At 30.9% G+C, this 24,026-nt stretch overlaps 1 long non-coding RNA gene across 1 annotated transcript; it reads right to left on the bottom strand.

The window, feature by feature from the left end:
• Window positions 1–868: 868 nt before the first annotated feature.
• On the bottom strand, window positions 869–7,228 carry LOC134277222 (uncharacterized). Its single transcript, XR_009994216.1, has 3 exons — window positions 7,159–7,228; window positions 1,228–1,416; window positions 869–938 (listed from the first exon to the last, which is right to left on the bottom strand). It is a non-coding gene; the product is annotated as an uncharacterized LOC134277222 (long non-coding RNA).
• Window positions 7,229–24,026: the final 16,798 nt, after the last annotated feature.

Below are 24,026 nucleotides of genomic sequence, written 5' to 3' on the forward strand. Positions count from 1 at the left end.
TGTCAGTGACTTTCAGAAGTTGTTCGTAGGAAGAAAATAATTTTATAAACTCTACATGCAGATGATAATTGTATATTGCCTCATAATTAAAACAAGTTGACGTGGGAAATTTTTTTTTAGCATTCATTATGTTTATCTTAAAGTTTCGTTGTTATGTTAATATTAACATCTCTTTCTTGTTAAATATCCATGTTTGTTTGAAACAGATATTTAAGACTCCGTGGTATCGTTTTTTTCGAGTTCAAACTGATATATTGAATCAACAGGGGAATGAAACTAAATTTTTGTTTTTGCCTATAGGACGCCGCTTACATATCAAAATGTTGAAGTGAAGGCAACATCGAAAGACATATTAATCTTTTCAAGAAGAAGTTTTTGAATGACATTATATTAATAACGTTTACAGTATTTAAGCACTTTTATTTTAAACTCATTTTTTATACTAGTAATGCAGTATTATCTTATTCGTCATATAACATAGGACTGCTCACGTAAGAACGAGGAGGAAGGGAAAAACCTGTAAAATTGTTTTTTAATAATGTGTTAGAAAACAACAACGTCGCAAACCACGCCTTTTTTAGAGAATGGACGTGAATCATCCGAAGACTAGCGACGATGAGAAAACAAGTCATTGTTTCGTTATTGGATGATTTATCCATTCTTTGTTTTCTGGAAAACACACGAATCATGTTGATTCACGAAACATGGGAGTTCCTTTAACGTGTTAATTAGTTATCTTTTTAATTAAAAAATGATAATAATAATTATCAATAAATTATAAAAATAAAACACTGAAGTAAGAAATCTTATTAAAGAATTTCGTTTATTAACAAAGTGTTGTGTATATTAACCAACAAGAAAAAAACACGTCTGGAAAGGCACAGCTCCTCTCATCAAATGATCATGCAGGCTTAGAATTTGAAACAGAACGTCCATATCTACAAATATGTTTTTAAAGATTTATTTCATAAACTAGAAAGGTAAATGTTACTCTCTATTTGAAGACGAAATTTCATATGTATATTTTAAACCAGGAAGATTTTGCTTTCTCCTTTTAACGTTAAAAAATTGCATATAAATAGGTCTCTAAAAAGATGTCATGTACTATATATCCAATACAGTGTTTAATCAATTTCAGATTTCTGGTAGCATATCTTTGTATCTGATGTAAATTGCATTGAAATAAATGAGTTTTGAAGTATAAATTATAAAATAGGAAATATATACCTCGGTCGAGCCAGTATCAGATAATACATATTCAATTCCTGAATGTATCGCCTTAGTTCTTCAATACTAGAAATAGATGTGGGTCTCTCTGGAGGGGCTAGTAATTCTGTTGTTTCAAATTTTGCAGCGGTAACTATACCAAATCCACAGGCGACCAAGACAAATAATAACGCAGTCTGTGATGTTATCCTGGAAAAAGAAATGATATATAGTAATGATTCTGGTTTTTTTCCGAATGAAGACAAGAAGATCTTCGCAGATTGATGTTTTACTGGACTTTTGCGGGAAGCACTGACTTTCACAGTTGATGGTCTTTGGCAATTAAACCTGTATCATGTACGGAGATACAAAATTGAGAATAGATAAGAAAACCTTTCTAGTGGTGATAGGTATGGTGTTAGTTGCACTAACATGAGAAGGCCGGGTGTTCAGGATAGGATGGTTGTCATTTCCTTGTATGTGTATTGAGATAACCCATTATTTACGTTGAATTTAATGTTTAGTTAAATATGTATATCGTTAAAGAGCTTCCTTACATTTTTCTAGTGTTATATTGTAATTTTTGAAATTACCGGCTGGTAGTAAATACAAAAATTACATTGTCATATTGTAATTTTTGTATTTACTACCTCATGGTAAATACAAAAATTACAATATGAAACTAGTGTAAAAGTAAGCCGTCAACTGTAAAAGTCAGCGCTGCTCGCAAAAGTCCATCACTTAACCTTTGAAAAAGGGTGTTAACAAGGCCTACCTCCAAATCAATATAAATCTGTATAAATATACATGTGTCTCGAATAAAATAAAATAAGTACAACCAATTACATGTTTTAAAAAAAGTTACAGCGAGGTCAAACGGAATTAAGAACTGGGCCTATCTGATAGAAGTTTATCTCAGTTGCTGGAATAGACAGTTTGCGTATTTTAATTATTCCAGAAAGTGATTTTGGATAATAATATCATTGTATTTATGTATTGGATACAGATTTTTTGAAAAATAATTGAATAATATAATAATATATTTTTAAATGCATTTTACCTAAGCTTCATAAGGGTAAAATTGTTATTTCAATCAACTTAGATAGGTATTTTTCTTGGAAAATTGATTTTCATTTTTTAAAAAAAAGTATAGACAATCTTATATAATCGCTTTCTTATAAAGGTACAGATAAAAATATCAAATATAAAGTTCATTTTTCTTTGTAAAAAATAAAATAAATACAATGTAGATTGATAAAAAATAGGGATGTGCGATTTTATCGGTATACCGGTATATCGCGATTTTTTGTTGCGTGATACATATCGTGATACGGAGAACTAAATACCGGTATTTGGGTACATATTATGAAGTCCAGAAATTATTCATTTATTTGTTCAATCATTTAAATTACAATTATAGTAAGTCTAAAAAATGTTGTAAAAGGTGAAAAGAACAGCATCTTACCATCCAAACATGATCAATTGTATGTACATAAAAATTTCAAAAAAATGAAATTTTGTTTTTCTAGCACATTTTTAAGAAAAATAATGACAGTTCATTATAAATCATTGTAAAACTGATTGTAAAAATATCATGATATTATCGTGATATTTTTGGGGGGAAATCGTGATATATCGCGATACGTAATTTTTGGCGATACCCATCCCTAATAAAAAAGATAATATGGAAAGTGTCAGTGACATATTTTGTCACGATTTCTTATAAAATTGGGTTTTTTATGGAAGTTAACAACTTTAAATATAAAAAAAAGCAATATCAGCTGCATTTTTTGAGAATATTATTTTTCCCATTAAAATATTTCAGTATGATAAATTTGTAAGTAGTTTAACCTTTATGAACGACTAAAATAACGTATTAAATTATTTCAAAAGAAAGACATATGTAGAATTATTAAAGAAAACAATATTGTACTTACAGGATGACAATAATAATGTAATTTGCATCATTAAGAGCTTGTAAATAGTTTTTGTATTACAAATTTGACCACAGAAGTTTGTAAATTTTCTTTTTCTCTGTTTTGAAAGAAGGTTATGACAAATTTGCAACAGAAAATTTGACGTCAATACAGCTCATATTGCATTGAATAACCTTCATTCTACAATTAATACATAATGTTTCAAAGAAATCACACAAGGTGATAAGCCATTCTAGATACACTTCACCACAGGGCAGTGTTCGCGTGAACTGGTTCAATTAGGACGAATGGTGAACGTGATGAAATGAAATCTGAGAATACAAAAAATCTAGTTCATTTTTTCGTCACAATTGTTTAAACTTTCATTATACAATGAAGTATGAATCCTAATGCCCTTTGTCGTATACACAAGTGTGCGTCAGTAAATGTGGAAATATCAAAGAGGAGCTCTTAACAATTCAATTAATTATACTGATGGAATGAAACATGATTCTTAAGAAAGCTCTTTCTCTTATTTTTTTCTTATTCTAATTTTAGGTAAAGTATAGTTTTATTTATAAAGCAACCCAAAGAAAATTATAAGAGCAAAGTATGTGAAACGATTTTTGAAATGAAAGATTTAAGAAAAAAAAATGATGTCAGAAATTGCATAATATCATAACATTTACATATAAAAGATGTTTTAATAAAACTTTTTAAAAACATACTGGATTAAAATATCAAGTTTCAAAACATTGTTGAAATAATGCATATGCACAATTGAAGATTTGATTTTAATGGTGACACTCATTTTCATGAAAATTTTAAGATGCAATTATCAGTTAAGAACAGAGAATACAAGCTCTTTTGTAAATATCAAAAATAACAATAATACCCATTTAAAAAAAAAGATTAAGCAGTGTAAACCTTTGTGTTTGCTTCAAGTTTCTCAATATTACATTATAGAAAATGAGTTATAAAGATGATGGTAAAAGGTGAAAAATACTAAAATAAAAGAAAATGTACATTTTTATAATGTTTTATCTACAATCAAAATAATTTCAAAATTATGTACTGATCCATGCATCCAATTTTGTGTATCATTTACCCCGAAGATAAATGACAATAAAACAGCATAAGTTAATGAAAGTTGCCCATTCCTTTAAACTTAACGAGGCAGAGTCTAATTATTTCTACGCCAGAGACTTTGATAAATTTTCTTGAATGAATTTTACTACTATATTTTTTTTGTTTTAAGATAATAAAAAAAAATCGAATGTTCTTACGGGAGCATCTCAAAATTGTCAAATTTTACAACTGGACCCTATTGTTTGTTGGAAAAGCAGCGAATTATCACATTTTTTCATATTTTTTTGTATTTCTACGCTAGAGATTTCTTTTTCAGCGAAGAACATGAAAGTTATTATAAAAAGCGAATACACTATGAAATTTGAGGAAAAAAATGACCATCTAGATTGTTTTAGGAAGACATTGCAAAGTTTTTCAAAGCCAAATACGTGTAAAATTGTCATATTGCAGTATACATATATATGGTGCATGTGAATTATTGGCGAAGATGAATCATTTTGGTAATATACATAACAATATTTAGATTGCTTATACGATTCTTTTGATGTTCTTTCAACAGTTTTAGTATAATCTCCATAGACATCTTGAACACACAAGCAAATCATGTGCCATTTTTCAGCGTCATGCATTGCTTACAAAATCGGAAACAGTGTTATTTTTTTTTCAAAGTATTGTTGTATAAGCACTTTTTCAGACCAAAAGGCGTTACAAAGAATGTTAATTTTGTATTAAAATCTCAATTTTTGAGACAGGAGTACTGTCTCACATATGGCAACATGGAATTAAAAATCTGCACAGTCATGGGCACTTGAATTCATCTTCGCTAGCCAAGGGTTTCTGATACGCTTCTCTCCTCATGATTATGAGGAGAGAAGCGTATCAGAACCCCTTGGCTACCGAAGATGACTTGAATTAGACTCGGCTTCTTTACGTCTGCAGGAGGTTATAAAAGGTGTATTCTGTTATTTGACGAACGATAAAACAATTATCACTTCATATAGTCTATAATCAGATATTAGATAACTTTACCTTGGATCTATTATATCAATTGTTATTTTCATTACAAGCAATGGTCTATGACAGTGTTTAAAGGTACACAGATACAGATTTGAAGTTAATATTTTCCGTATAATATCACGACTTATATATTGTAACAGCATTTCACACGAAAATATATTACAAATCTTATTTCATCTAAAAGTTATTGAAACTTCAAATTTTTGGACGGGTTTGATTGACACATCCTTGCACTCTCACAAATTTTACTTTTATTCTTAATACTTAGGAAAAGTGGCAATCTTGTTTTGTATTAATGAAAATATTATAACTTTAATCCAGAAAAAAAATGTTCGGAGTAGAAATGTTCGAAAGCAAAACCCCTTCACAAGTATCGTCATTCCGCGCTTAGTGTTGTGCAAAATATAATGTGTGTATGGTTTCCTTTCGAACATTTCCACTCTGAATTTTCCTTGTGAAAGTGCAAGGATGTGTCAGTCAAACCGAACCAAAAATTTGAATTTTCAATAAAACTTTAAAATGAAAAGAGCTTTTTAATATATTTTCGTGTGAAATGCTATTCCAATATATAAGTCGTGATATTATACAGAAAATATTAACTTCAAATCTGTGTCTATGCACTTTTACAGAAACGGTGCTTATACGGGAGAAATTAGAGAGAAAATAAAGTAGATCAAATTTAAATATGCTTAAAACGAAAATTAAATAACTTCAGTGTAAAAACACTGATCCCTAAAAATCAACAGTGGTGGGATCAGGTGCCATAGAGGTGCAAGCATCCCTCTGTCAACCGACCAACCACGCATTCAAACTTCTGCATTAGTAAAGTAAATGGAGCAATTTCACATTTACTTCATAGACCAGTTTGTATAAAACAAGTCAGTCGACAGAACGAATAACATACAACATAGCATTTCTGAAGGGGGAGAGAACCCTGCTAAAACTGGTTTAAAAATTGACTGTTTCTAAAAACATACTCTTGGGCACTGAATCAGTTGGGTGACATAAAATTATATGCGGATGATAGTAATATATTAACAACTTCAAAAATATATTACTTTTTTTAGTAGAGTACAAATGTTAATCCTTCATCTTTTTGTTTTTGTTTTAAATAAAATGCGTGAAGTAGATGGTAGATATTATAGATAAACATTTTAGAAAAATAGTATTTCGTTTTGCAAAGTTTGACATGGGTATTTCAGTGCTTTAAACTTTACTGTTAAATGCAAGTGTCTTTAGATTTCATTTACGATGTGAATATTCATTTCTAAAAATATGTAGATGAATAAACTTAAAATTTTACAATAAACAGTCAATATCATTCATATTACTTAAGTATGATCTCTCATAGGCTTTATTATTTGGAATAACGATCACAGGATCTGGGGCATTCTAAGACTAAAACTATAATATATATGTACTAAATATTCATTAAATATTTTTCATACTAATCTTAAAAATAAAATGAAGGGGATTTTTTTTTATATTTTGAAAAACATTTCAGATCTTTTGTTTTCTAGAACAAAATTTTTAAAAAAATAAATTGTATATATATGTTAGAATAACGTTTCAGAGTCTAAATGTATGCAGATAGTTTTGCATGAATTTATATGGTGTAATAAATTTGAATCACTGTTAAAAGACACTAATGTTATGGTTTAATTGTATTAATTGTTATCAAAACAATAAAAAATTAAAATTAAAAACTAAAGCGAGGGAGAAAAATGTAACCCATTCCTATAGAAATCTTAAAACTGATAAGAATCAATTCCTAAGATTTTTTTTTTCTTTCAAGAAATAAATAGAATATCAGAAATCCTAACTTGTGCATAAGAAAAAAAGTGAAAACTTTTCATTACTACATGTAACATTTTTTAAAACGGATACATATATTCAAAATTAATCTATGAGTGAATCTAAAACTACTCACATGACTGAAGTTATCTAAGTAACTGAACTGTCGCCAACTCCCTGGATGGACTACGGATTCTTGTGGCGATACCTGCAATATATATATACTTAACTGCTACCCGATAATGTATCACGATGTAGACACGTTTTTTCAGAGTTATGAAGAGCCTGTAAATAATCATCTTTATTAGCCCTGATCTTTTTTTTTTCGAAATTCAATATTGATTTATAAAAATGATAGATAACATAAAACAATTATCCTTTTACCTATTCCTATTTATAGAATTGTCTTATTAAAAAAACAAATACTATTGATTTAGCGCTAGTACTATATATGTATTTTCATCCCATTGAGATTTTTTAATTGAAGATAATTTTTGTATGGATTTATTCACAGAATGTATTGGAGAGCCCTCAAATTCCACTGCGGTACCCGGGGACTGGTCCTTTTAAACCGTATACTGTGGTTTCTTCATTATTCGCTGGGCACCAATTTTCGAGGATTATGTTGTTGAACAGATTCATGAAGTTAAGGAGGCTGGGGGTCAACAAATTATCAACAAATTAACCACCAGATATAACTTAAATTTTTCGATATTATATCTTGACAAAGAAACATTTCATACATATTAGTTTTAATACCGGTATTTAATTGTTTTTGTATATCTTTATATGAAGCTTTTCTTCTAAAGGAGATCGAAATAGTCTAAAATGGCCACGACCACCCAGCCCCTTTAAATGTTCATTGATTTAAGAGATGTGTTACTCATTTGCGCAGGAAATGCTTTTGTCCACAGAATTTGGTGTTCTTGAAAACTTCTGTTTCACAAAATACAGGGAAATTGATGCCAAAGAAAATTGACGAAACCGCAATATACAGAGGTACCGTGTCTCAGTAGCTGCTGTTACGATAAAGATCCCTAACTGCCCAAATGACATTAGTGCCGACTACAAGTGAGGAGAAATTCTTGGAGAAAGCATATACTAGTATAGACAATCTTAATGAAACTTAAGAGAAAAAATAATCAATGACACATGAATATTTGCTTGGGAAACAGAAAATATTACTAATTCTAATTATCTAAGATTTCCCAGTTACTGCCAATTTAATCCGTTATTTGAATCATTTAAAGATTATACATTGCCTCAAATCAAAAGACTTCACTTGTAAACGCTTGGACAAACTGTTTTCTCAATTGCCTTTAAAGGATTACTTTGCTCTTTTTTTACCTTAAAGTGAATTCAAACATATACGAGAGTAATGTGTGACTTAGACTATTAAAGTCTAAATCTCCTAATGACTGCTGGATCCATAGAAACAAAAAAGGGTAATATGTTAAAATTTTTAAAGCTTAAAGTTAGCCATTTAGTGTCAGCATAGGATGTCATACGAAACTTTTTGCTCAAGTGTACGTCCGTAGATTTCTTTTTTTTTAAATTTCACTCGGTATAAACGATATATTATTTGATCATATTTCCTGACGGGAAATGAGGAATAAAAAGAAAAAAAAAGTATCGTGTCCTGGAATTTAAAAAAAAATTTGAGTCGGACCTTTTTGAGTCAGTCAGTCAGTAGGGAGAGCGCAACTAAACACTTTTTAAAAGATGGCCTAAAATATTTTTTCATTAAAATATACAAATTAATTTCATTATTTTTTTCTTTTAGAGAGAATTTTTGGAGACCCGAGAAAGTTCAAATTTGAATATTAAAACTCTTGTCAGGATTCGTGGTTGAAGAAGGTTGATTTGTTGTATGTTAAAAATTAAACATTTTATGGAGGATTTGAATTTGTGGTTCTCTTCATACCACTAACACCAACGAAAATTAAATCTTAACCAAATTAGTGATTTCACAGCATTTTAAACTGCATTATCTCCACCACTGCAAATGTACATAATCAGCAATCTACAAGTGTTATCCACCCTCACCATAGCTATTAAAATAGCAATATTGCTTACATTTATATCAGCTTTACATAACAGTGGAAATATATTTAATACGTCAAAGTCTTCAAAAGGTACGAATTCACAAATTACAGTGCCAAAAATTCATCTCAATACAATTAATATACTTTGATCAATTTCAGACTGTATTACATTAATACGATATGATGAACAACTATTGCTCTAATAGTGATGTTCTACATACAAGACACATGGCCTTCGCAATGCAGCTAACTCACTGAACAGCCAAATGTCTTAAAAAGAAGAACGTGGACATAAAACTATATTCTCTTAAGATGAGATAATTAAGATATATTTTGCGATATATTCACGTAAATATAGCCTTTTGAATTCACACGAAACCGTCTCAGTATATAATGCTCAAGTGTCTTATGTAAAACTTGGTGCACGCTCCAAGATACCTAGAGAAACAGAATTTTCCACAGCATGTTAAAGTCACATGAAACCGTCTAAGTACGTTGTATATAAATGTTCACGTGCCTGGTGTAAAATTGGACGTTCGCTCTAAGCTACCTAGAAACAAAGCCTTTCACAACATGAAACCATCTAAACTTACGGACATTGTATATAAAAGTCTGAGAAAGAACTACATGAAGATGACACTCTAAGATATCTAGTAACAGAGCCTTTCAAAACTCTTCTGTGTGTTTTGGATGAAAACTGAAAAATTCGAGGACCTTCTCAGAGCATGCGTTGGTACGATAAAGAATTGAACCTTTTTTGCATAGACCCTGGGTGGCAAACTTAGGACTGGATTCTTATCAACCTTTTAATTCCCCTAGAAACGGAGTATGTATTGTTTTCTTTTTTCCTTGATTAAATTTTAAAGAGCTAGGTTCACTTTATGCATAATATGGCCCTGTACTTATATCAATTAATTATCACCCTCTTTTCCATGTCATATATCAAGATAAAGTAGACACATGGTGCTTTCATTTCCTGTAATAAAATTTCTTTTTGAGAATCCAGATATTGGAAAACAGGCTTTGAAAAATTGCAATGTTCTTGAAATTTTCAAAACAAAAAACATGCGTATTTGACTACCTTCAGCAAAGAATTAAAATATGAACACAGCCGATGGTCCAAATATCAAAAAATAGATAATGTTTTTTGATCTTCAGAAAGAGATCTTTCATTATGTATTTGCATATTTTGGATCAAAAGTTGTGCTCTATATGAAATATTGATAAAATACGTCAACTTTAGGCCATTTTTAAAGGATATGAGGAAAATGAAGCATTTTATGACGTCATAATTCATTGACTAGAGAGAAAATTACGTCATGATTAATAGATACGTAGTCACCAACACTCCAAGCGATAAACTCTGCATTTGCAGCCTAAACTGAGCGGTTTTGATTTTTCAGAAATTCTCATGGTCTTATAAGGCCCAAAGTGGCTCTTGCTCTTTCTTATTGTTTTGATAATAATTTATAAAATTAAACAATAAACATTAATGTCTTATAACAATTCTAAAAATTTATTACACCACATACAATTAAATATATGGAAAAACGAACAGTATTTAATTAAGCCCACAAGTCTATAATACAATACAAAATAGGAGCGGAGCAAACACGGACATCCAAAAACATTAGAAGTGGGATCGGATGCCATGTCGTATTCTCCTTGCAATGTTCGGGAAATAACGAAAAAAAAAATTTCGTCAAATACCTGCAAAAATAATTCTTAACAATTAGTATGAAAAACATCAGTCATCATTTGACTTAGTGATAAATTGTATTTGCTGACAAGTTCATTGTATCGACCATAGAACTTACTAAATTATTACTTTAAACATGACTGCTGATATTCTTGTTTCATCAACTCGTTTTCAATAATTTACCTTGTTTTAGAAGTTGTACATGAAACATATGGGGGTAACGAACAGTATTCAAGGTCAAAAATCTATAAAGCGAAACCTTGACTTTAATTCATGCAGAAATAAATATTTTACTTTACACATTACAGTGTGAAAACACAGCTTATACATCTAACATTGTTGCTGATCACGTGGACGCACTGTTACTATTCGTTAAACACCGCAAGATCCCTAAAAGCTGACACAATCAATTTATGAAATAAAATTTGAGTTGTTTGCAAAGCCTATGTTAATTCATATCACACAATAAACAGAAAGCTAAATTCTAAACATAAAAATGCAAATATACATACATATGTTTGCTCTGCCCCTATTTTGTATTGTTTTATGGACTTTTGATATTTGGATACTGTTCGTTATCTCCATATCCTACATGCGTAAAATGTAGGGGATGCTTACTCCTCCATGGCACCTGATCCCACCTCTAAATTATAATTTATTAAACTTAGACATTTATACATTTTCCGAAAAGAATAACGGCTTCGAAAATTATATCAAGAGACTCTAAACAGTATAGTTGTAAGCACTAATATTGTATGGCTATCATTTACAAGTTGAATCGACGGGAGTAACCGACAGGGTTTATAGGAGATGCTTACTCTCCCATGGCACAAGATCGCACATCTGATATTTATAGATGATTATTTTTGCTCTGCAACCAGCAAAGAAATTGATGTAATAAGAGAATCAACAATTTCGTTTAAACAATTCAAAATTAAGCTTTTAAAAGAAAATTGTTTAATTACAACCTATTATAATTTGGTATATATACTGATGTTTTAATTAAAAATTCTTGGCTTCTATCATTAAGGAATACCTTAATTTCTTGAAGACAAGTTGCTTATGGCGTGTGTGATCTGTTAACAGATGTAGTTCTTCCTGTGGAACTCTCCAATGTCTAATGCTTCTATATGCTTTTTAAAAAAAATTTATGTTTGATTTGGCTTGTATATTGTTTGCTATTATCTCAAATCTCTTCGTTGACCTTCGCTGAAGATTCAACCTGAAAATGCTGTTTTAAGGGATGTACAGTACCAGAAGTACCTCAAATACTTCATTTGACATGTGTTTTCTAGGTGAGTAAGTTTTTGTAGTTTGTCCTCTACAAAGTACTGAAAATTTCTATAAAGTCCAAACTTTCGGTTGTTTTGCATCTATGTAAACACCCTACATATTATTTATTTTGTGGGTGTAATACTTCTATAACATTGAAAAAACCAGCCAGTTGTGTTTTGCTTTAACAAATAATTGTGCATCAGGGTGACTGTCCTTTAAGATATATATCACGAGTCAATGCTGAGATACGAGAGATATATTTTCAACATAATGTATCACATTAAATAAATGAAAATATGAATTCCTTCATCATTAAGTTCTAGCCAGTCATGATATTTCACTTTCATTTTCTATAAGCTTAATACACTCCTTGTAATGTAATACTTAATGTATACAACAACTTAAATGAAATATATTCCCTGTAAAGTTATGGATCGGAAATGGAATGATTTTCAATCTTACATCAACCTGTAAAAACTCTATTTAGGACCATTTCTTACCTTTGTTCCATTTGTTTCAACCAACAAAATAAAAATATAAATGTATATTTTTAAAAGTGATGAGAAAGATTGCAGTTGCAGGAAATGTTTGTTTGTTTTTCAAAGTCCCTCTTAAGAATTTTTCACTCAAATGCAGAAGCCACCTCTTGCCGGTGGAGGGCTGCAATTTTTTAAATACATATACCTGACACTCTATTTATAGCACTGAGGGATCTCTTAAGTGTCAACACCTGCTGTGCCACAAAACTTCAGTATATTTGGTCTCATCCGAAGGATCGGTGTCCACGTCCCACAGTGGTACGTGTATTCGAACCCCGAGGTATGCATCACCTCCTTACTCCGCGAGACTAGCGCATATCTAGACGCTCTAAGCACTGCGACACACTCTTCTACTTTCTACTTCCCCACGATAAATTAAAGTCCAGGCTTTTCGATATCATTGACAGCTGCTTTTTCAGTACAAATGTATCTCGTAAATGTACTTAACTTGTCATTAGTCATTTGCAAAATTATTTTGTTAAAAACATTCTGCTTGTTCACACAAGTTACTGAAGTTAACATCGAAAAGATGCTTGAGTTTCTGATTGGCAATACATGTATCTATGTTGTTTTTGGTGACCAGATCTTCCATCAATCTATTGGAATTCCCATGGATACCAATTGCATCCCATTATTAGCAAACCTATTTTTGTATTCAGAATTCATGCAAGATCTTATGCTTGGAAAGAAGAAAACATTTTCTGTGGCCCTCAACTCGACATTATGATATATATACGACATATTGTCAATTAACAATTGTAATTTCCATTCTGTTGTCAATACGATATATCCTAATGAGCTTGAGATAAAAGATACTATAGAGGCTGATACATCTGTATCATATTTGGATATTCTACTCGAAAAAGACGTGAATGGTAATCTAACAACCAAGCACTATGATAAACGTGATGACTTTTAACTTTTCTATCGTCAACTTCCCTTACTTATGCAGCTTCATCGCCTGCTTACGGAGTTTATGTATCTCAGTTGATTCGATACGCAAGAGCATGCTATACGTATGAACAATATCTAAAACGATGTAAAATATTGACAATCACGTTGATGAAACGAGAATATCCGCAGTTTCGTATAAAGTCATCATTTCGTTAGTTCTATGGTCGATACAATAACCTTGTAAGCAAATACAATTTATCCTTGAGTCAAATTCTGACTGACGTTCATTCTACCAATTTTTAATCCATTATTGATACACTGAATTGACGACGGATTTTTTCGTTATTTCCCGATCATGACAAGGAGCACTCGTCGGGTGTGACCGGTCGGTAGGAAATGTTCACTCCTCCATGGCACCTGATCCCACCTCTGATGTTTGGAGGTCCGTGTTTGCTCTGCTCCCATTTTGTATTGTTTACTGGGCTTTTGAATTTGAATACTGTTCGTTATCTCCATATGTTTCATTCCATCTATTCACAATGTAGCAAATTAAAGACTGGTTTTAATTAAGAAAAGTCCAGAGAGTTTCGAAGGTAAACATGGCGTGTAAATTTGAAGAGAAAAAATAGTGAGAAAATTAGTTGAATTTTCTTTTTTCTTTGGATTTTTTATGTTTCAAGGCATATAAAACCTCGTCGCTTGTGTGGCGCAGTGGTCTGCTCTAGAGTCGCGAAGTAAGGAATGGATCCTTACATCGAGGTTTTGAATCCCACTATGGGGCGTGGACACCGATCCTTCTGATGAGATCGTATGAACTGAGGGCCTGTGTCGCAGGAGGTGCTGACACGAAAAAGACCCCCCCCGTGCTCAATGGCCCTGAGTGCCGAGTATAGGAAAAAAAAATTGCAGCTGTCCACCGGCAAGACAATTCACACACAACAATTACAATTAAACTTCTCAATTTCAAAACAAATTAATTCATTATTCCAAAAGTTTAAACTATATAATTATTAACTCTTTGATACACATTTTAAAAATTAATCTTTTTTCTCAGAATTTATTGAGTCGTGTTAAAATGCAATAAGGATAATTTAAAAACAAAACAGATATATGAATTCTTAAGAAAGTATGTACATATTTTGTCCAAATAATGACACGCACTCTTCATTACACCTTTTGTCAACTCTTTCAATAAAAATTTTTGAATAAAAAGCTTTGATGAAAAGTCAATTAGATAATTTAAGCCTTTTGATATATATAGTTGTGTCTAAATCATACACTGTGGTTGCAGGCGCGTAGCCAGGCGTACGTTTGTACGCACAAACGTCCACATCATTTTCCAAAAAAAAAAGGAAGAGAGAGGAGAGCGAGACGGGCCTAAATTTTTAAAGCGTACTCTGTCATTTTTGCAAAATATTAGTAGGCCAAAGTAATTTTAAAAAATTAGAAACAATTTAGAATTAACGCGATAAAAAAATAAATGAAAATCAACAGAATCAGTTTCACGGAAATCAAAAGATATTCCAGGGTTTTGGTTTACTATCGAATAGTGCTGAGTTTTTTTTCTAAGTGTAGTTACATTCTTAAAGAGTTTCTCAATTGTAGATTTCATACAATAAAACCCCAGTCGGCTCCCTTAAAACAAACGATAATTTTATTTAATGCCAAAAATGTCAATTTCTATTACTGGAAATATTACTTCCAACTTCTGTAACGATAACACCCCCCCCCATATTACTTCCAACTTCTGTAACGATAACACCCCCCCCCCCCCCAAAAAAAAAGAAAACTAATATCGGATACATGCAAGACTTCAAAAATCACAGTTCAGCTTTATATATGATTATCAAGAATCGAAAAATTGGTAAAATTCAGTTTAACCTTTAAAAAACATAATGATAAAGCCTGTTCAAGTATTGACATCCGTAACACTACCTTAAAACCAATATAATTGTTGGAAAAAGTTAAAGCTACCAGATTTTTGAATATTTATGAAAATTCATTATAAAATTATATAATTTACACATGTAATGTGCAAGAAAATGAGTGAAAAGAATTCTTCTGTATTTGTTATTTTCAATCTTTATAGATGTATTTTTATCAGTCAATTACGTGGTTTGTCTAAGCCAGTCAACCACTCTAATCAAAGTTGAAACTACCGTATTTTGTCGAGCTTCAAAAGTCTAAAATGGTTTTAGTGGGTTCGTCAAACAACGCTATTAGACATATCCTTTCTAATTTTTGTGTGACTATCCGCATTTTGTACAAGGAAAAAAATAAACATCAAATGAGGCTGCGTAACAAACTGAAAAGTGTAAGAAAAATGCTATTAGAAGGATCAAATATGCACATCGAAATCGTAGAAAATTCACCAGCTTCCTTTTCAGGCGTCCACATCAAAAGTACCCTGGCTACGCCCCTGGGTTGTTACTGACACTCTTATTCTAAACCTTGTTGACCTGATTTCAAACAAACTTTTTTGTTCCAAACTTAAATTCGATGTGAATAATATGTAAGAGTGCAGCAATTATTTTTATAAGATATGTACACAATTAATTTCGCAAAAACCTGAACTTTGAAATATAAGAAAATCGTGCTTTCCCATTATCTATATATGGTGAGCCATTAAAGAAAAGACAAGTTTTCACTTCCGGTGATTGGTTGTTTTGGCTTCTGGGTAATTATTTGGCTATACGTCAGAGTGGAGTGTACAGCGTTAGTAAGTTGTTCGGGTTTAATTGTTCATTTCAAATTGATCTTAGATGAAAGTGTTTATTGATCATACGGATCACTTGTTGAATGAAGAATTTTTACGCTTTATTTTATATCGACTGAAATTTACATGAAACTGTACTGTTAAACTAGGTAGGGTATACACGTATTTGCTTTAATGTCGTATTATTTTTATACCCTTGTGTTTTGTCTATGTTTGAAGGCTTCATTTACACACTTCTAATACGTAAATATTGTAATGATTAATTAATAGCTTATATAAAGAATTAACTCGACCCTTTTATCTACCATGTCAAGAAAAACAAGATCATTAAATTTTGTTCTATTAAAGATGTTATAAATATTAAAATCAGATGACATTGTTTCAGGAAAATAGGTGGGAATATCAAAAAGATTGGGAGGAATATCATGCAACAAAAATTAAAAAGTAACAGCTTTTTCAATTAGAAATGATCGTTTAAACCCGTCTGTCGAATCAAAGTATAAAGATTAACCTGATTTTAATTATTTTAGCTATTATTAACCGAATATGTAAGAACTCTTTCATTCAACTAGATGACTGATTCAGCTAAATAGGACTTCGGGAAATAAGGAATTAACTTCATTTAAACACAGACTTTACAAAAGACCTTATAATTAGATAATGAATAAAAATAACAATCAGTGATCGATATCAAAAAAATCTATTATCTAAAAACAATGCAAATCTGTGAACAAAGCATAAATAGGGACACTTGGAAATTCCAGAAGTGGTGTCAGGTGCCTGGGGGGCTCAAAATATGACATATCGATAGACAGTGTTGACTTTGACTTATTTGTGAGAAGCCTGTCTTTGTTTACAAATTGATCGAACTCTGGGCATGCTTTTGGGTGTAGCGAATATGTTAGAAGATACATAATATGCAGATTGCAGCTAAAAAGTACTACAAAATAGGAAATTTGATTGAAATGAAATATATGAAGATAAAGAGCAGTATTCAAACTCAAAATTCCATAAAACAATAAAATAAAAAGGAGCAGAGCAAACACGGACCTCCAAAACATCAGAGGTGGGAACAGGTGCCATGGAGAAGTGAGCATCCTCTACCGAGCGGTCACACCCGCCATGTGCTCCTTGTCATGATCGGGAAATAATGGGAAAGACCGTCATTAATTCAATGTGTAAATAATGGACTAACGATAAGTATAAAAATCGCCAGTTAGCATTTAATAAATGGTATTTGCTGAAAAGCTGAAGTCATGTTTGTCATACATCGTTCATGTATAAAGTCAGTAAAACATCCAGACCTGAAACAGATATGACAGGCTCTAGTTGTCTTCAATTTCAAATTCATTGAGATATATTGGATCGAAATAAATGGGAACCGATATATATAAATGTTGATTTGAAAAGCACAGCAAATGTTTTTGAAGAAGTTTTTTGAATAAATCCTGCCTCATAGTAATATAAAAAAAAACAAGTCAACAAACATTATTGGTACCCATTGAAATTCAGGGCCATAAAACTGATATCAGCTCACTTTTGATCTCAGTCTTACTTTTACAAAAGGAATTATTGGTGTCCATAAGGAAAGTTAGGCTAAGATCAAACGTGAGCTCGACTAAGTTTAATGACCCCAAAAGCCAGGTCTATACGACTACATGTATGGTGTCATTGAGGAACTGCAACATTCTGCTAATATCAATTTTGAATTAGAAATAGAACCTCTCCAGAACATATTGAGACATATTCATAAACCAGATTGTCTCTGATTATTATGTATTATTCAAAAGAGTAGATTTTTTGTTAAAATATAAACGCATGAACTGTAAACTTTATTCACACATTAATTTTGCAATATGTATGTATACTGAGCAGTCTTTAATCCAGCAGGAAAATTATTAGTTATTTGATGTCAATAATAAGTAAGTGGAAAAATATCAATTCTAATAAATTAAGATACATCATACATGTAACCATGGTTGTAAATTGCAACTAAACGTTGAAACTTTTACATTTTTGAATTGAAATACAACAAATGAAAATATAAAATTGAAAACATTTTTTTTTTCTAATTTGAAATGAATGAACATATTCATAAACGTAACTTTCTAAAGCTTTAATTGATGACATTTAGGGGTTGGGGGTCTTACTACCACCAGCATTATATCCAAAGAAAGAAAAAATTGAATTCTTAAAATTGTTTAGTAATTTATTCATCCCATCATATGTACGTTTCTATTCCAATCAAAATCGTAAGTACGAGTACATTCTCCATATCATGATGGTTTCAACATTTCCAGGTGCATCCCCAACACACACTTGAATGGCTTCCTTAATGAATGAAATGTGACATGTTCATTCAAACAAGGTTGATGAATTGCATCATCATCTTGTTTGTCAGTAGCCTGTGTTGTGAGGTGTGTTTTAACGTAATATGTTTGAATTGTTTCATTATGTTTATATTAAGTAACAGAATGACATTTCTGGAACATTCCAGAGTGGTCAACATGATGGTCATTTTTTTTCTAGAACATTATTGAATTTCGAGTATGTCCAGAATGCTTCTGTAATGATATTTCGGATATACTAGTAAATGAAACTAATTATTGTTGATTGATAAAAAGGGTTTCTCAGTAGATTTTATCACGTACCAACTAAAAGTTCATTTCCCAGTGAACTTTTTAACATTGTTGTTTATTACTTATATTTACATTTGAGACGAATAAATTTCTAGTAAAATTGCATTATTACACGAACGGACCGTCGTATATTGCTATGTTGTGACGCGCAATGACCTAGAAGTTGTTTGGTCAAAGTTAGTTTACCTCGCTCCAACATTTGAATGTTTACATTCATGTTTAGCAGTCCAGTTCAGGAAATATCTGTATATAGTGAAAGAACAATGATCGCTGCTGAGAATAATCTAACTATTTCATAAGTTCTTACAATATTTGAAGTCAAAAGCGGTGGTATCGCCTGTTTTATCTTACATAAAACCAAAGGAATTTCGGGTTAAAAAAGGAAAGTGTGGTTTTAGGCTAATTATAGTATTCAAAACGTACCCTATTCACATCGAAAGAAGATTTATAGTGCATATCGTGATTGAAAAATATCCATATTGTTTATCATTTTATCTTTTTCATAGTTATTAACTTAGAAATATTCCAAAACAAGACGCAACGTGACAGAAATATGTAGACAAAATATCACTTCGCCAGAAGTGATTCGGTCGCGCTATGACCTCTCTGACCCCCAAATAACATTCACACAGAATTGAAGATATTTTCTCTTCAATAGGTTCATCTAAGAAAGATATTTGCAAATGTAAATAAAAGGATTTAGATTAATTTGAATATTTTAATAAAGCAAATTATACCACGTTTCCAACTGTTGTTAATGACTTTGTATATCAAAACATTTAGACAGTGATTCATTACTACAGCAATTTTTTGTTGTGTTTCTAAATAAAGAGTATTTCCTTATATTTTTTCAATTCCTTTGTATATTCTTATATTTCCTTAATCTAATTTTTTGGTAATCAGTCTTAAAGGAATCTGAATACAGATTTGAACAACTACGCTCTTCATGAATATACCGATCTCATAGTCCATGTTATCTTGACACCCGATGAACGTTAATGAACGTTAACTGTGAACTGTTTGTTATTGTTACTGTTTACTAGTCACCAAATGAGTTCATTTTGTTAAACTATGCACACATCACTGAGCACGGACTGACAATACAGTTGCGTTCGATCGTTTTTCTTTTTCACATTTCTACAATGAATTATTTGGATGATGGTTTTGATATCTTTCATCAATATACAACAAAATCTCTACTTTCCTTTATAGGATGTTTGATCCTGAGCTTTTGAGCGGATTTTGGTCATAAAATTCTGCATCAAATCTTAATTCTACAATGCGGATAGAACTATATTCAATGAAAAAACGCAATTAAATTCCATTCAAGTAGAATAACTGTAAGCTAGGAACTATATTTCGTGGCGGAAGTTTTTTTTTTAAAGAAGAAAATGATCAGTTTTTTCCCCTTTTGAATATAGCAGTACTGTTAATGTTAGATTCCCATTTTCCCATGCTGGTTGCACACATAGCTGTTTTTTGCAGTGATATTTGTTAGGCTGGTTCTAAAATATTTGTTACATTATTTCTTATGAATTCATTCAACGAAGTGTGACAAATAGTAAATATATTCTGAAAATCCGAGGAAAAATTTGAGAAATTTAACGTAAAATTAACATTTTTTTCAACTTTGACCCATTTGCTTAAATTCAGAAAAAGTTTAAGACTTTAAAATAATTTTCTTGCTTATTAAATTTTCAATGTCAGAAAAATTTTATTAGTGTAGAAAGGTCAAATAATTGATTATGCGATGCAATTTGAAACTTTTTCTAAGTCACAATTTTAAAGTTTTTTTGAAATAGACATAGAAAACATTTTGTTCCATGCTTTAATTGGATAAAAACATTAGAACATTGGAGGGAAAACGTCGAAGATGTAATTTTCAATTAAGACACAAATTTCAGTGCTAAAAGGTCATATTAAATGTACTGTAGCGCCAAAAGAAGCATTGACCGCCATTTTTTATTTCAATTTTGATTAAGGATATCCGATCCTCAACCAGGAAGGATAACTCCAAAAATCAATATTTAATTTGAAATACATCAAAATGAAGCTTGGAAATGAAATTTTTTCATGCAATAATTTTCATTTTTCACCTTTATAGGTCTTATAAAAGTTGACATTTGTACCCCATAAAAGGGGAAAAAATAATACAGTTTTAGAGAAATAAGATTTTCTTGAATCCAGGCGTAGATACCAATGATTATTAGCATGTTATGAAATACGAAGGGATTTGTGGTGTCTTGCAATGATAGCAAAGGCCTGTTACACTATATACTATAGAATATATGATGGAAATAGCAGACAAAAAATACCAAATAAGTATAAAAATCATGACAATTTCTCCAAATGCCTGGACACCTATTATTTTTTAACCTAAAATATAATTGTTGATCAATTTGCAATCAGAAAATGCATTGCAGATATTCCAATTTGCTTTTTCTGCAAAAATATTGGAGATTTGGCAATTTTCCCTATATAATATGATTAACTTTAATCTTTAACTTTAAAGAAATACTGTGGACAAATTTACATAACTTTGTGGATTCAGAGATACTTTTATGAGTATTTTTGATTACTTAACTGCTAATTTTATAAACCTGAGGATCGGACTACCTTAAGCTATGCACGTAGAAACTAAAATTATACTTGACAAAAAACATATCAAAATCCAAAGTCGTTAAGTATTTGGGATAAAGTTTACTTTGTGAAAATGCAAGGATGTGTCAATAAACTCTTCCCAAAATTCGTAGTATAAGTAATTTCTATATGAAATATGATATTTTTAAATTATGTTTCCTTGTGAAGTTCTATTAATAGCAACAGTTTATTATGCCGATAATTTGAGAAAATATTAATCTCAAATCTGTGGCCAGACCCCTTTAAGCAACAAAGAAGAAAAAGATCTTAGTACCGAGCATCCATGACAAAATTTAAACAAGGCTGAATCATTATGTTGATATTTATCGATTTTCAAAAGTGTATCGTGTTGTTGAATATTAAATGTAAAATTCATATGAATATAAATAGACATTTTCAATCCTTAAAACATTTTGATTTAAGATAATCATGCATATGCATTTTGAATAAACATTAAGCAAATATTGCTTAGCTAAAATTGGATCCTTTTACTTTTATTTGGTGTGACATTTAAAAGAGAAGCACGCGATAGGCATAAGAATACTAAATACTCTTAAAAAATCTATTATTTACATCAGATGGTATGTCAAGTCTGATTTGTTTGTACTATATCAAACAACGCGTGTTATTGAATCATCCTTTTCTCTTGCTCAATAAAAAGTTTCAACAAAGAAAGTCCATTCGTCAATTATTTTCATTGAAAAGCCACACAATTCTTAGAACTATTAATTGATTTTCACACATTTTTTATCACCAATGTTAATTATCGAGTGTTATCGAATGAGCTCACACCAGTCAATGAATTAAAAGGAACGCCACATCACTTGTTCTTCGCAATCATGACGACACTAGACCAGAAACGTGGTATTATCATTAACAAGGAGGCTGGGGTCAACAAATTATCCACCAGATTTAACTTATTTTTTTAAGATATGGTATCTTAAGCTGTCAACTATCATTTGGCAAAGAAAAAATTCATACATTTTAGTTTTAAAAATTGATCATTTTTGTATATCTTTATGTGGAGCTCTTCTTTTAAAGGAGATCTGAAAATGGCTGCCACCCCTAGCCTCTTTAAGACTGGTGTTTTTAATTTATGAAAATATGTGCATGTACTTCTTATTTTTGAAATAAAGTTGACATTTTCTAATAGTAATTTGACATTATCTCTCTGTACCAAAATTATATTGGTATATTTTTGTGTCTGTATAGATTTAAAAAATATCTTTAATTAGAATGGCTTCTTCTGAGAATTTGAAACAACATGTTAAATGTCACAAAATTATCAAGTCACTTCTTTTACCAGGTTTTTTTTTTTACTTATAATGAAGGAAGATAAAACATGTCATTTTAGTGATAAGAGGATTATGGGAAGATAAAAGCGATCAAATGAGAAACTGGGCTATCAAATATACTTATTGCATCAATATATTGACATTTTTAAATTCTTTATACATGTATGCCCTTGTTTAGCTGTATGCATGTACCAGAGACAAATTAATTTATATTCTCATATTTTCCTGTTATGAGAGAGGACAACTCTGGTTATTCTCAGCTTGATTTTGCTTAACCTAGTGTATAAATTATAAAGAAAATATTGAGTGAAACTGTCAATTATTATTATTTAAACATATATATATTAAATGGCTTAAGCTAAAACTACTTTACATATTAAATTATCCTATATAACAATTCATTTGCTCGGCTTAGAACAAAATATATAGTAAATGGCAAATTGACTTGTTAAATACTAGTATTATTTTTTCACCACAATTAAATGTTTAAAGCTACGGTCATAGAATTAAATTCACACTACAGTATAATTTACCATATATACCTCATAAAAATCCGCAATTGTAACAAAAGACTGCTTGCAAAAAAATAAATTATGCTCACTCCTCCATGGCACCTGATCCCACCTCTGACGTTTTGGAGGTCCGTGTTTGCTCTGCTCCTATTTTGTATTGTTTTATGGACTTTGATTTGAATAGTGTTTGTAATCTTCATATGTTTCATTAATACAAAAAAATTTTGGATTTGTTTATCCATACATGAAAAATGGCGATAACGAACAGCACTAAAGCTCATAGTTCACTTAAAAATACAAATCGGAAGCTGAACAAAACAACAGGCCTCCAAGAACATCAAATTAGGGATCGGGGGCTATGGAGGGGTAAGCACCCCCTTTCGACCGGTCATATCCGACGTGTGCTTTTTACCACGGTAGGGCAAAGGGAATATCATGAGTCTGTTTGCCACAATGAAAAGAGCGTCAACGACATTTGAATAAAAGCATTTAATTAAAACTTAAATTATGAAAGGCCTGACTTTTCTGCTTTCTTATTCGTCGATTTGGGTTGCAAGTGTTACAATTTTTTGTTTGTCTTTTTATCTTATAAATGGCAGCCGTTGATCTGATATGTGTGTTATTATTTCAAATATTTTGGTGCATTTTAAATTACGAGTCTAACTTCAAGATCAGCTTCATTTGTCATAATATGTGTAGTGACTACTTTGTTTCCCCATAGTTGTTCTTATATAGAAAAAGAAGGTTCCA

This window comes from Saccostrea cucullata, unplaced genomic scaffold, assembly GCF_032062105.1.
Source record: "Saccostrea cucullata isolate Sc308-1 unplaced genomic scaffold, CSIRO_AGI_Scuc_v1 ctg1221, whole genome shotgun sequence".
Taxonomy (NCBI): Eukaryota; Metazoa; Mollusca; class Bivalvia; order Ostreida; family Ostreidae; genus Saccostrea; species Saccostrea cuccullata.